Source organism: Odocoileus virginianus, chromosome 16, assembly GCF_023699985.2.
Source record: "Odocoileus virginianus isolate 20LAN1187 ecotype Illinois chromosome 16, Ovbor_1.2, whole genome shotgun sequence".
Lineage (NCBI taxonomy): Eukaryota > Metazoa > Chordata > Mammalia > Artiodactyla > Cervidae > Odocoileus > Odocoileus virginianus.
Window position 1 is genome coordinate 8,067,192 of NC_069689.1, and position 14,216 is coordinate 8,081,407.

The following is a 14,216-nucleotide window of genomic DNA, read 5'->3' on the forward strand; positions in this document are numbered from 1 at the left end:
TGATGCTCTCCCCCAGTGCTGGGCCGTGAGCTGGCGCTCCCGGTCGGCTGTGCAGTCACTGGGCAAAGAGCTGGTACACTCACGGCCCTTCATGTATCACTCTCAGGATAGAGTTTAATAAATTACACGAGGAACCCAGTGGCTGTGTTGTGCTGAGTCGCTCAGTCCTGTCCGACTCTTCATGACTACGTGGGCCATGTAACCCGCCAGGCTCCCCTGTCTATGAGGATTCTCCAAGCAAGGATACTGGAGCGCGTTGCTATGCCCTCCTCCAGAGGATCTGCGTCGCAGGCGGATCTGCGTCTGAGCCACCAGGAAGGCCAGGAATACTGCAGTGGGGAGATTATCCCTTCTCCGGGGATCTTCCCAACCCGGGGATCGAACCAGGGTCTCCTCCATTGCAGGCACGTTCTTTACCAGCTGAGCTACCAGGGAGGCCCGGGAAACCCAACACTTTATTGTAAAAATAGCCTTCGTGTCCGATGATTTTGCCCAACTGGAGGCAAATGTTCTGAGCACATTAAGGTAGGTTAGGCTAAGCTATGATGTTCAGCAGGTGAGGTGCATTTCGACTTATATTTTCAACTTAGGATGGGTTTATCACGACGAAGGGGGTGACAGAGGGTGAGATGGTTGGATGGCATCATCGACTCAATGGACGTGAGTCTGAGCAAACTGCGGGAGATACTGAAGCACAGGGCAGCCTTGCATTCACGGGGTTGCAGAGTCAGACGTGACTGAGCGACTGAAAACAAACCCGATAGTAAGGGATGGTCTGCACACAAATTTACTGCTTTTCTTTGTTCACCACAGGCAAGTTCTACAATATCCCACTTGATTGCATAGTATTTAACTTGCATTTATTTGTTAATTTAAAACAAAGCAACACAATGCCATTTTACTACAACAAAATTTGCTCAAGTTAAAAAGTAGGCAGATTCCAGGTACTGGAAAAGATGTGGGGCAACAGGAGCTCTCAGCCGTGGTAGCCAGAGTCACAGCTACTTCGGAAAACCCTTCACTGTTCCGAGTAAAGGTGATCTGCACACAACGGGTGAGCAGCGATTCCGCACCTGGTGACGTCTCGAGCAGTGCTCCCTAACCTTTTCCACTTGTGCAAACAGTGACAATCTTAACCTTGCGCGGCACAGCGGAGTAGGTGGGCAAAGCAGCTCCAGGACACCAGGGCCAGCCAGGAGGGCAGTCCAGACGGCCCCAGCCCCCGCTCAGCTCCTCAAGCACAGGGCGGGGCTCCATCACTCAGACGCATCTGCACCCCAATCACAGCAGCCAGCGGGCTCCTCCAGAGAGGAGCACACGCGCGCATGAAGAGCGCTAAGCCAGGCTGATTACCCCAGCCCTGTGATTGCACATGGCCTGGAGACAACACAAACATCCGTGAACAATCGCACTGATCAACAGACTGTGATGGAGTCACCCCGGAACACCAAGAGTCAAGACTATCGATGACATCACAGCATTAAAACAGACGAATCGCGCACATGTGATATTGGATGGAAGAAGCAAGACACCAATGGTCTATGTGAGGGAGGACTGTATATGGAAAGCTTAAAAGGCAGCTAAAACTGAACTATATATTTTGGGGGGCTACAAATATAAATGGCAAACATGATCTAGAGTAGCAAGGGGAAGATGAATATAAATTCAAGTCCGTATTACCTGGGGGAGGGGTTGAGGGTGTGGAAGGCAGTGTGAGCAGTCTTGAGCAACCTGTGCTTGAAGGGAGATTCTCTTTTTCATCCTGGGTGGTAGCTACAGAGGAGTTCACATTATAATTACTTTGATAGTTGCTGTCATTATTATTACTCTTTAAAATACTTTTTCTCGGGTGTACAGTTCTAGGGCATGCATAGATTGCGTGTGTGTGTGTGCACACGCGCGTGCATGCGTGTGCTTACTCGTAACTCTTTGTGACCCCATGGACTGTAGCCCACCAGGCTCCTTTGTCCATGGGATTCTCTAGGCAAGAATTCTGGGGTGGGTTGCCACTTCCCACTCCAGGGGATCTTCGCCACCCAGGCATTGAACCCACATCTCTGCATCTCCTACACTGGCAGGCAGATGCTTTACCAACTGTGCCACCTCGGAAGCCCCATGCACAGATTCTAGCTGCCACTAATATCTGTGCTCCCTTTCTTCTCAAGTAATAGAACTCCCAGCTTTTAGCTGAGCGCGTGGCCACCAGGAATAAAGACTGAATTTCCCAGTCCTATTTGCAATACAGTCAGTGCAGCCATGCTCCTCTTGCAAGGAAAATAAGAGAAATTTGTGTGCACAGCTCTTTGGAACAGTTCTTATAGGGGAAGGGGAAGGTGTGCCCTTTATCTCTTCCTCCCTGTTGGTTGAGATGTGATGGAATGGCTGGAGCACCAGCAGCCATCCTGGACCATGGTGTGACCTCAGTAATATGCAGTGGAGCACAGTGGAGGCAGAAGGATCCAAGGGACCTAACACAGGGCGCACCGCGATGGTCCTGGGCTGACCCTTTCAGGCTTCGCAACACAAGGAGAAATACATCGTGCTGAATTCATGATCATTCTGTTATAGCCAGGCAAGCCTAATCCTAATCTGCTGCAAGAGTGAGATGCAGCAGAAAATTCTATAAAATCAGCAGAACAACTAAAGGCCAGTACTTCCCCCTCCCTCAGCTGGGGGGCTCCGCGTTTATCGGCTGTCTGGTCTTCAGAGAAGCCCTATGCGGGGCACATGTCTCCCTGAATCAGAAGGGGAAACCAAGCCCCATGGAAAGTATGTGGCTTGCTTGGCATTGCACACCACGCACCCTGGGCTGCACGTGGGTGACGCTCTCGTTTTTCTCCAAACAGATCCTTTGCTTCCATGTTCCAGAAGCCCAGGGCCCAGCAAAAGGCAGCAGCTGACACCGGGACATCTCTGGGACCCTGGTGGACCTGCGAGGGTGTGTCTGCCCCTGCAGCCTGGGTGTCTGGGAATGGAAGGCATTGAAGACCCAGAGCTAGGCTGGTTCCAGCCTCAGGCCCTGCCCACACCAGACTAACTCTCCAGGTGACCCCCATCCAAGCTCATTCCTCAGGGCGGCTCTCCACAGGCTCACGCCGAGAGCTGGGGACAAAGCTTGGCCCATGACCACTTCTGGTTGGTAGTGGAGGGCCCTGGGGGGCTGGCCTGGGGTGGAGAAGTTTGGCACAGGGCCTGGGAGAGGGGCTGAACGGAACAGAGCAGCGTCCCACCTGCTGTGTGCCTCTGTGTACCTCCCTGTCAGGGCGGGGCGGGGTCCGTCTCCCTTTCCTCTCTGCAGGGATGGGGCGTGAACACCCCTCTTTCTAGGGCTCCTTCAGCCTCTGTGTGCACCGGCCTGGGCTGGGCTCTGGGCCAGGCATCAGGAGGGTTCAGCCAGGAGAAAGGGAGGAGGAGCCGGATATGCAGAGCCCAGGGCTGTGCCCAGGGCTGGAGCCTGGGGGGCCTGGGGGAGCCTGGAGGAACCTCGGGGAGGGGGGTAGTTCTGGGGAACTTGGAGGAGCCTGGGGGTTCCTGGGGAGCCTGGTGGTACCTGGGGGAGCCTAGGGAACCTGGGGGTGTGGAGAACCTGGAGGAGCCTGGTGTACTGGGCAGACCGGGGTCCCATTCCATCACCAGCACACCAACTGGCTGTCTCATGCTGGGCAAGTCCATTTAAGACTCTGTGCCTGTTTGCCAGCATGGAAAACAGTCCATGGGCCCTTGAAGCATCCAATAAGCCCCGTGAAGAAGCCTGGGTTAGTGCCCAACACGGCATGCACAGCGCGGGGACCTGGCAGAGGGCAAGTCCCTGGCAGGGGCTGCAGTGGGCACGGGACGCACAGAGGTTGCCCGAGCTGGGTGACCTGAGGACAGGCTTGGGGGGACGCCGAGGCAGGGAGGACGCAGGCTGGGACCACACGTGTGTGACTGACTCTGGGGGCGCACTGGGTGAGACTGCCCCCCCAGGAGGACAGGGGTCAAGGAAACCGAGTGACATGGCACCCTCATGCCAGCTGGGCGCCCAGAGCCCACCCTGCCTCACCCCCTCACCAGACTGTGCTGCGAGGCTCAGCCGGCACGGCCCAGTCTCTCTGACACGGGCGGCTTTTGTCCCAGGATTTATTTTTCCATCAGACAGATATCAGAGTCTCTTCACGTGGTGCTCTCCCGCGTCAGCAAAATAAAGATGCAAATAAACCCCCTGACCTGCTCCCGGGCCCACCGAGGAGGAACGCAGCGCTGGCCGCCCCCGCTGCATGTGGAGGCTTTGAATTTTAAATTTCATTTTCCCATCGCTTTTCAATAAATGCTTTTCCCTGTGATGGCTCGAGTCCTGACCTTATAATGCCTGAGTTAAAAGGCAGTGTCTTGTTTCCAGCTGCAGATAATTTACTTTTGAATGGTCCAATTACACGGCAGCCGGGGCTCTGCCTGGTCGCACAGAGACGGGCCGTTTGCAGGGAGATAACGCTGTCGCGGCAACATCTGTGTCGTCTGACCCGGGCCTGTCCTCCGGGCAGGCTGGCGGGCGGGGCCCAGGCCTCTAAGGAGCCTTGACAGGCGCATCCAGGGAGGGGACCCCTGTGCCCTCCTCACCCTCAGGCTGCGGCCAGCCCTGGCAGACAGGTGACCCCTGCTGGCGCAGCCGGCCGAGACCCCGGTGAGGCCATGGGCAGCACACTGCCTGCTCCTGCTGCCCGACTCTCTGCAGCCGGGAGGCCGCCAGTGAGCGAGCGCTGCCTGCCCAGGGAGACGTTAATGGAGGCATGAAATACAGCATCATGCTTTTGAAAGAAGCGTGACATCTGACCTAGCGCTAGCCCCGATTCGTTATAACAAGGCGGCTTTATGAATTTCACGTCCAGGTAACAAGATCTGAACCAACTGTCTGTGCCTTCAAATTTCTTCCAATGAAACTGAAGCATTTTACTTTTCTGTAATGTTTCTTTGCTGGGGGGGAAAAAATGTGGGTTCCTTCCTGGTTTTGCTTCAAAGAATGTCTAGATCTGAGTGATCCCATTTTAGAGCCTCAAGAAAAATTCCTAACCCTTCTTCCAGGAGAGGAAGGAAGGACAAAGCGATTCTAGGCTTGTCCGTGGGGTAAGAATGTGTCTATCACCAGAAACCAACAGGACCTCCTGAATTTTAAATCCAGATACTTTTCCCTTTGAATTTCCTCTTACAAACAAATCTGAATTATTGACAAAAAGGGAAACGAAACTTCCCCAGCCCCTGGCAAGTGTGTGATGAGGGGTCACCACCTACTTTATCCTGGACGGCTCTGTCCTTTGTCACGGGGACACTTGGGTGGTCAGCCGCAGCAGGGACCAGGGTGAAATCCTTGATCGATTGCAGACCATCGTGAAACCTCAGCTCGGCTCCCTGGACTCTGGGGTCTCCCACGTGGAAACTGGAGCCTGCGGAGGGGCCAGTGAAGGGCACTGGGCTCCAGGAGGTCAGGTGGGCTCTGGGGGAACAAGCCCCCCACCTCCCTTCTCAGTGCTTCTTCAGCCCACGAGGTGCAGCCACTCCACTGCAAGCCTGTCCACACCCGCCTTGGTGCCGAAGCCCCTCACGCGCAGGGGGCCCTGGCGCGGCTCGGAGCCTGCAGGCTAGTGGCCATTAAGAGGAGGGGAGGCACAGGCCCTAAGGCTCCGGTCTCTCTTCCGGTCAGTTCCAAGGCCGCCTTGGAGAGGCGGCTCAGTTCAAACCCGGGCTGCCGATCAAGTGTGTCTGCGTGCCAGGCACTGGGTCCTGCATCTCAGACGCTGGGTTTACCTGCGGTGCATCAGAGGTGGCTGCAAATTTCCCGCCACTGTCCCCGGGGAGGCAGAGTTTTCTTCGCCATCCCCTTGAACCTGGGGCCAGATGGAAAGGCCACCTGGAGGAGCCACAAGGAGAGTGAGGAAGAGGCTCTGGGACCAGGGGGAATGTAAGTGAGGAAAAGAAAGTGCCAAGACCCCGGGCAGACAAGTCAGCGGAGCTGCCGCCTTCTGGCTCAGCTGCCCCACGCCTGCCCCAGCATGGAGGGAGGAAGCCCCGCAGACACCACCACGGCCACAGATGGAGAAGGCCCCACCCCATGAAAGGAAGCAGCTATGTCTGCGGCAGCGGGAGACACACACAGCAGGCTCTGTCCCCATCAGGAGACGGGGCTGGCCCAGAGCTGGGCCCGGCTGCTATCGGAAAGGAAAGGTGAGAGGAGCCAAGACGACGGCAGGGTCAAATGGGGGCATGTAGAGGTCACGTGACCCGAACAAGGTCACAGGTCAGTATGTTCCTGGGTGTCTGGGGAGGGCAGCCGGGGAGGCCCTCGCTCTGTGTGATGGTAAGCTGGGTTTGGTGCTGCCCTCTCTTGGGAGGGAGCTGCCCAGGAGGCCCACCACCCATCAGGGGTTCAGAACCACAAGCCCCACGACCAGCAGCCCCCGTCCCTCCCACCGGCCTCAGCTGCACCCGCTTCCTGTGAGGCTTCTGTCCATGAGAGGCCCACGGCGGGCCACCCAACCTGCCAGGGAAGGAACAGGACACCCTGCCGCCCAGGACCGCCGGCCACGCAGCTCTCCTTCCAGAATCGGGTAGCTCGGCTCCCCCAACTACCAGGACCCACGCAGAAAGGGCATCTGGGACCCCGCCAAGCACTCATGTGGACACAGGAGAGCAAGGAGCTTCTCCTGCAGGGTCTGGGGGCTGCAGGGACTCAGCTCCGCTGCCCGCTGAGGCCTGGGGGGCTGGTGTCCCGCCCACCCCTCTGACCGCGTGGATGTGGACGGTAAGAAAGGTGGGACCCGTGCAGAACCAGCTTGTGGAAGTTCCGCCTGAAAGGCAGCCCCTGGAACGTTCCGTCTGGGGCTGCAGACCGCCTTCCTCATGGCGTGTCACAGGGCTCATTACAAGCGGGGACCTGCAGCTCCGAGGCCCCGCCCACACGAGGCCCCGCCCATGTGAGGCCCCGCCCACGCGAGGCCCCGCCCCTCCACCACTGCCCCAGGGTGTAGGGCAGCCTGGCCTCAAGCTCCTCTTCTCTACAGAGGGGCCCCGGCCCCCCCCAGACCGTGCCCCCGGCTCGGTCTCGCCCTGCTGGAGCCACCTGTCCTGAGCTCAGGTGAGATGACAGGGCCCGGGGAGGAGGGGCCCCTGTGCCCCCGAGGCCAGGCCTTCCCAATACCAGAGTGGGCCAGGGGTCAGGATGGAGCACTCCCAGAGGCAGCAAGGTGTGGGGCCCACAGAGGCCTGGTGGGGTGCATGGGGGTGCTGCTGAGGACGCTGACAGAGACGTGCGGGGCAGAGACCCCACGTCCTCAGAGCCCGCTGGCCCCCAGAACAGAGAGCATCTCTGGGACAGTGGGAGGAGAGGGAAGGGAGAGCGGCCCAGGCCAGGCCTCGGGGCTCACCTGGCTCGCGGCTCCACCACCCCAGGTCACACCTCCCCTGCATTCCTGGCAGGCTCGGTGCCTCCTTGCACCACCCCCTGCCTGACCCCGCCCCCACCTGCTCCTGGACCCCGGAGGGCTCACCCGGGGGCTGCAGGCCTCTGCCTCTGACCACTGCCTTCTCCACATCCCTACCGGCACGTTTAGGAAATGATCAAAAGGCGACCACAGATTTCTCCTACAAACCTACTCACATGCACACACACACACACACACCCGGCACAGACACACACATACACACACACTCCCTGCACACACACACACACTCCCCGCACACTTTCCCAGCAGCAGTTCACGGCACCGTGACCCGCTGACTCTGCTGGCCCCAGTTCACCCATGACCTCTCTCTCCCACTTCTAATCCATGAGCAGATCCTACCAACTCAGCTCCAAGTCCCAGGATCCCGGTACCTCCCCGGTCCCGACTGAGCCATCCACACCACCAAGCCTCCCGGCTGCAGGCTTTGTCCTGCGTCCTCCACTCAGACTGAGCATCCCGGGGCCTAGGCTGCACTGCCCTTTGCAGACTGTGCCAGAGCCAGCTCCTTGGCCAGCAGGCCCTCCTCCCTGCCCGCCCCAGCCCCTCCCAGCTGCAAAGCCCGCCCGCCTCCTGGAAGACGTCCAGCCGCTCCGCCGGTACATCTGCCTTGTTTTTTCCCAAAATCCTCCCGCAGCCCAGTCAGTCCTGACCCTACCCCCACCCCCGAGATCCTTCCACCGGCACGGAGGGCCCCATTTCACCCACTGCCAGCCCTCTGACCTCCCAGCACAGCCTTGCCCCCCCTGGTGTGTGGGCCTCTCAGAGTCCTTGCTGACCCCTGGCCCCACCAACTGGTGCTCCAGAGATAAAGATCCCACATCCTGCTCCTGCTCCCATGGAAGCCTGAGCCCCTTGGGGCAGGGCCCTCGCCTCAGCACCAGCAACTGTGGTCTGAACACCCAGAAAGTTCTCTGAAGGAATCCCTCTGGCCTGGCCCAAAATCAGCAAGCCGGCTGTTGGGGTGGCTGTGTGTTCCTGGAGGAGTCATCTCCCGCTGTCAGGGAGCGGGCTGTGGAGACTGGGGGAAACAACCCTCTGCTCCCCACCAGGGGCCGCGATGGCCTTGTTTATTTTCTTTCTTGTTCAATGAGACAAAACTCACCCCCCACCCCACACGCACTACAGTAGAAAGCCAGGCTGCTCCCACATTTCCAGGCTCTGCCCCTTGGCCATCAGAATAGCTTTCAGGAACAACCCCCACCCTCCCCGCCCCCCTAACCCCCCTAACACACACCCCCACACCCCGACCCCCACCAAATTCAGGACTTCCTATTTCCTTCAGATGCAGGAGGTCCTGGCCTGAAAGCAGTTTGTCAGGCCTGGGAGTTGGATGGTGTCTTCTTGCTTTCATATCACCTTTGCGTTTACACATCTGCTGTGTCAGAGATATGAGCACGGTTTACAGAAATGCAAATGGCCCTGCGACTTCCCCATAATAAGAGAAATGCAAGCGCAGGCCAGACCAGATACCATTTCCCACCTATCAGATGGGCAAAAATTCACAAGTCTAACAGCGTTATGCTGGTGAGGCTGTGGGAAGGGGCGCCCTTAGACAAAGCTGGAGAAGCCGAAAGGTCCAGCTCCCACCCAGGGAGACGGACAAAATCTGACAAAGCTGCAAAATGCAATTACCCTTTCTGACAGCCACCTGCTGCAAGGAATCTGCCTCAGACACACACAGGGGAGCACCCAGAGCCGTGGGACTGTCGTCAGTAACAGCAGAAGACTGGGTCACCCTGTGCGCCCGGCACCAGGGAGCTGGCTGGTGGCTGAACACAGTGTGTCCCCAGGATGGACCAGCGTCCCCGGAAATGTGAGATGAGAAGGCTCTGTGCGTCCCGCTGAGGTCTGTTCAAAAGCAAGGTGCAGAACTGTGAGATTCCTGTCACCTTTATTCAAGAAAACAGGAGAACAAATCCAAACTGAATGGAAACTGTCACAGGTAAGAGAGACGGGGGCAGGCAGGGAAACCCAGCTTCTCCAAACGTGCCCTTCCATGTCGTTTGGACTTCAGAATCTTGTAAATATTTCAAAAAGCTGTAAGACCAAAATCAAATCACAGAACTTCTGCTCTGTGACAGACGCCGTCCAGAGAGAAAAGTCAAGTCACAGAAAACATTTGCAGAACACCTGAGAGATGACTGATGTCAGAAACGCAGCCTGGCCTTGGTACCCACCGGCCCTGCATCCGAGGAGTCAACCCCAAACCCAGGATCAAAAAGTTTTTCTTTAAATTCCATAAAATTCCAAAAAGCGAAAAAATGAATTTGCTCCTCACCGACACCTATGTACCTATCATTTACACATCTTTAGGGAGAGGTCACAGGTTGCACACACCACTTTATAGAAGGGACTCGAGTGGCCACGGATTTGGGAGGGACTGGAGGGGCAGTGGCATCTGGAGGTGGGACTGGGGGCAGTTCTGGAACCAGTTCCCTGTGGATATTTTCTATGACCATTTAGAAAAATACTTAAAACCTGGGAATTTTCTGGCAGTCCAGTGGCCAACACGCCATGCTTCCACTGCAGAGGGCATGGGTTCAAACCCTGGTCAGGGAAATAAGATCCTGCAGGCCACACAGCACAGCCAATAGAGGGGTAAAAATACTTAAAACCTAATAATAAGGAAACAAAAAGCTCAATTAAAACAGGGGCTAAAGCCCTACATAGACACGTCATCAGAAGATACACAGGTGACAAGTAAGTACATGAGAAAATGCTTGATGTTATGTCGTGAGGTGATTGCAAATTAAAGCAGCAAGGAGCTACCACTCCACACCTATTAAAGTGGCAAGTGTCCAGAACACCAACAACATCAGACACTGGCGGGGATGTGGGGCAACTGGAACTCTCATTTGTTGTGGGTGCAACGCTGCTCTGGAGGACAAATCAGTGATTTGTGAAAAGCTAACCTTACTCGTACCATACGATCCAGCAATTATGCTCCTTGATCTTTACACAAAGGAGATGAAAACATCCATTACGTCAAAACCCAGCACCCAATGTTTATCGCAGCTTTATTCTTAATTGCCAAACCTTTGAAGCAACCAAGATGCCTTCAATAGGTGAATGAATAAGCAAACTGAAACCTCCAAACAATGGAATAGGTTCCAGCCCTAAAACGAAATGAACTATCAAGCCATGAAAAGTCGTTGCACATGGCTAAGTGAAAGAAGCCAACTGGAAAAGGCCCCATGCTGTGTGGTTCCAGTTAGGACGTCCTGGAAGAGGCAGACCGACAGAGTCAGCGAAAAGATCGCACCGGGGCTAGGGGCTGGGGCGCTGCCAAGGCAGTACACGGAGGGTTGGGGGAAGGGGAGCTGTTCTGTGGGGTTCCGTGAGACCGGCCGCCTGTCGCCACACGTCTGTCAGAGCCCAGAATACAGAACGGACGGCACCGAGTGGGCCCAACTGTAGACTCTGCCCCTTGGGCGACCGTGACGAGTCAGGATAGGTTTGTCTTTCATAACAAATGAACCACACTAACGCAGATGTTAATAACAGGGGGATAATAGGGGCTGGGGATGGGTACATGAGAATTCCGTACTTTCTCATCAGTTTTTCTGTAAACCTAAAACAGCTTTTTTTTAAAGTCTATCAGTTAGAAAAAATTAAAATGAAATGCAAAAAACTTAAATTGTAATAATAAAGCAATCTCTAAAAATCAAAATGAAAAAAAAAAAGAATCTCTGCACTTTTCCCCCATCTATTTGCTGTGAACTGATGAGACAAGATGACATGATCTTCCTTTTTTTTTTAATGTTGAGTTTTAAGCCAACATTTTCACTTTCTTCGTTCACCCGCATCAAGAGGCTCTTTAATTCCTCTTTACTTTCTGCCATGAATGTGGTATCATCTGGATATCTGAGGCTTTGATATTTCTCCAGACAGTTTTGATTCCAGCTTGTGATTCATCCAGCCTGGCATTTTGAATGGTGTTCTCTGCATAGACGTTAAATAAGCAGGGTGACAATATACAACCTTGTCCTACTCCTTCCCCAGTTTTGAACCATCCCAATGTTCCATGTCCAGTTCTAACGGTTGCTTCTTGATCTGCATACAGGTTTCTCAGGAGACAGGTCAGGTGGTCTGGTATTCCCATCTCTTTAAGAATTCCCCACAGTTGGTTGTGATACGCACAGTCAGAGGCTTTGGCGTCGTCAACGGAGCAGAAGCAGATGTTTTTCTGGAATCCCCTTGCTTCATCTACGATCCAACAGATGTTGGCAATTTTATCTCTGGTTCCTCTGCCTTTTCTAAGCCCAGCTTGTACATCTAGACACAGTTCACACACTGCTGAAGCCTAGCTTGAAGGAGTTTGAGCGTTACCTTGCTGGCATGTGAAATGAGCACAGTTGTACAGTAGCTAGCACACTTTTGGCATTGCCCTTCTTTGGGATTGGAATGAAAACTGACCTTTTCCAGCTCTGTAACCACTGCTGAGTTTTCCAAATTTACTGGCATTTTGAGTGCAGCACTTTCACAGCATCATTTTTTAAAATTTGAAATTGCTCAACTGGAATTCCATCACCTCCACTAGCTTTGTTTGTAGTAAAGCTTCCTAAGCCCCCTTGACTTCGCTCTCCAGGATGAGAGTCCTAGGTGAGTGACCACACCATCATGATCATCCAGGTCAGTAAGACCTTTTAGTTTAGTTCTGTGCATTCTTGCCACCTCTTCTTAATCTTCTCTGCTTCCATTAGGTCCTTACCATTTCTGTTCTTTATCATGCCCATCCTGGCATGAAATTTTCCTTTGATATCTCCAATTTTCTTGAAGATTTCTAGTCTTTCCCATTCTGTTTTTTTCCTCTATTTCTTTCCATTGTTCATTTAAGAAGGCCTTCTTGGCTCTCCTTGCCCTTCTCTGGAACTCTGCGTTCAGTTGGGTATATCTTTCCTTTTCTCCCTTGCCTTTCACTTCTTTTCTCAACCATTTTTTAAAGCTTCCTCAGACCAACCACTTTGTCTTCTTGCATTTCTTTTTCTTTGGGATGGTTTTGGTCACTGCTGCCTGTACAATGTTATAAACCTCTGTCCATAGTTCTTCAGGCATTCTGTCTATCAGATCTAATCTCTTGGATCTATTTGTCACCTCCGCTGTATAATCATAAGGGATTTGATTTAGGTCATATCTGAATGGTCTAGTGGTTTTCCCTACTTTCTTCAATTTAAGCCTAAATTTTGCAATAAGGAGCTGATGATCTGAGCCACAGAAAGCTCCAGGTCTTGTTTTTGCTGACTGTGTAAGAGTTTCTTCATCTTTGGCTGCAAATAATATAATCGGTCTGGTTTTGGTATTGACCACTTGGTGATGTCCATGCGTAGAGTTGTCTCTTGTGTTGTTGGAAAAGGGTTTTGCTATGACTAGTGCATTCTCTTGTCAAAACTCTGTTAGCCTTTGACCTGCTTCATTTTGTCCTCCAGAGCCTATTACTCCAGGTATCTCTTGACTTGCTACTTTTGCATTCCAAGCCCCTGTGATGATAAGGACATCTTTTTTGGTGTTAGCTCTAGAAAGTACTATAGGTCTTCATATATCCAGTCAACTTCTGCTTCTTTGACATAAGTGGCTGGGGCACAGGCTTGCACTACTATGATGTTGAATGGTTTTCCTGGGAAATGAACCAAGATCACTCTGCTGATTTCGAGATGGCACCTAAATACAGCATTTCGGACTCTTTCGTTGACTATGATGGCTACTCCATTTCTTCTAAGGGATTCTTGCCCACACTAGCAGATATAATGGTCATCTGAGTTAAATTCACCTATTCCCATCCATTTTAGTTCACTGATTCCTAAGTTGTTGATGCTCAGTCTCATCATCTCCTTTTCAGACTGGGTAGGTTAATGTCATACCTCAAAGAAGCCTGGACAGGGAAATACGGCTCTTTGGGGCCACTATGACAGCCTCCTATGGTTCTCCCTCTGGTCCAGTGATCCAGGTCCCTCCCATGACTTCCAAACTCTCATCCGATCATGGCATCAAGGTGCGCACGTGGATCAGGCTCTTCTGGGTGTGCAGGGACTGGAGTGTGGCTCCTCTTAATGCAGGAACTTGTGAGCAAAATCTGAGAGTTATCTGTCCTCCACACACCCAGCATATAGCTGTGAGGCAGGAACAGGAAACCTTCAAAGGCAATAGGCCCTCCCCTTCAAAAGGAAAGTGACAAGAAGCCCATGTGGTCTCTGCTCCAAAGCAGTTATGAAATCCAGTTTCCCCTACTTGAGGGACAAAGAAAGTTCCTTGATCAAGTCCAGTTTTTCTTTCTGGGGACGGTGTGTCTAATCCATTGTTCTCCTTTGCTCTTGCCTAAACCCTCTGAGATAGCTCCACTTGTCCATAAGAAGTGACCCATACAGGCAGCTGAGTGTCTTTTCTCAACCTGCTTCCTTCCCAAAAACCTCTTTTTATTTTGAACTGTCTGTCTTCTTTATCTAAGCAGGTGGTGTTTTCAGCAATACAGCTCCTTTCAAAACTTTGTGGATTTCCTATGAATCTAATTGAAATTTGCTTCATATTCCAAAAGCTACATTCATAGTCCTTTTCTGAGACTGATTTCTATTTTGAACCACACATGAAGCTGTTGTGAAAGGAAACCCTTAGGGTTCCCCAAATCCCTCTGTCTGGGTGAATGGGTCTGTTCAGCACTACCATAAATCTTACAAAAATCTTAATAGGCGTCCCGCAGACACTACCTTGATTTTATCTTTGGCCTTCATTGCACTTTGTATGTTTTTTACC